The sequence below is a fragment of the Penaeus monodon genome, chromosome 30 (genome assembly GCF_015228065.2).
Source record: "Penaeus monodon isolate SGIC_2016 chromosome 30, NSTDA_Pmon_1, whole genome shotgun sequence".
NCBI lineage: Eukaryota > Metazoa > Arthropoda > Malacostraca > Decapoda > Penaeidae > Penaeus > Penaeus monodon.
The window spans coordinates 5,333,969-5,334,921 of NC_051415.1; the positions used below are offsets into that span (position 1 = coordinate 5,333,969).

Genomic DNA, 953 nt, shown 5'->3' on the forward strand with positions numbered 1-953 from the left:
ATGCGGTGTTTGGGACTTAGAGTTAGGCATCGGTACTCTTAAGAATTATTATTATTTTCGAGAAAAATGAATTGTCAACTCTTGCTTTGGCTTGGACTTCCTTGCTGCCATAGGGTTATGCTCCATAGATTGGTGTTAGGGAACAGAATGCTTCACCCTGGTTTTAAGAGTTCGCAGCCAGTTTGGTTGCAACCGAAATCCTTCGAATGGTTTGTCTTTTACACCTTCATTGCTCAGGCAAATGGCAACAAACTCCCATCACATTTATATGCTGTGGTTGTTTTAAAATCATAATACTAATCTGAAATTCATCCTTCTAGCAAGTATAACTTTGATATCTGGGGTAATCCTCCTTTAGCTTCTCTTTCCATACATGAAAAGATCCAAGTAAAAGTAAGTTGTCATTCCCTGCCCAAATAGCATTGTGTTGCTTCTCCATCTATGCTCTTTCTTTACCACCATGGCTGCTATTCTCAGGAGATAACAGGCATTATGCCTTGAGAAAAACAAGGTATACCAGACCTGTAAAGTCTAATACTTGTCATAAATCCAAACTGCCATATTCTACATCATGATTAGGCAACTGTTTGTGAGAATTGATCTTCCTTTACCATGCTTACCACTGATACGATCTGCAACCCATAACATCTGTGTATTCATAGATGAGTCACAGCTCTTGTTCTTTCAAATTTTCTGGCCCAAGCATACAAACTCTATCTCACAGTTCCTTCTCAGTGCTCAACACTTCAAGTCTTAGAGCTATCTTCCTCTCACATCTTTCCCAGCATCTTCTGTGTCTTTTTTTTATAATGACCAAAAACAAGCTTGTTCTAATCTGTTTGTCTGTGTCTACCCTGCTAGAACATACAAGGTGGAGGTTTGTTATCATTTTTGCCAGAGTGCCAAGGATATGGAGGATGACAACAGTCATTGTTGGTGAATCTCCTATGAGC

General features: G+C 39.3%; 1 protein-coding gene across 1 annotated transcript in view; it reads left to right on the top strand.

Moving 5' to 3' along the window:
- LOC119592487 overlaps positions 1 to 953 on the top strand; it is an 11,534-nt gene that overhangs the window by 4,647 nt on the left and 5,934 nt on the right. The window lies entirely within an intron of this gene.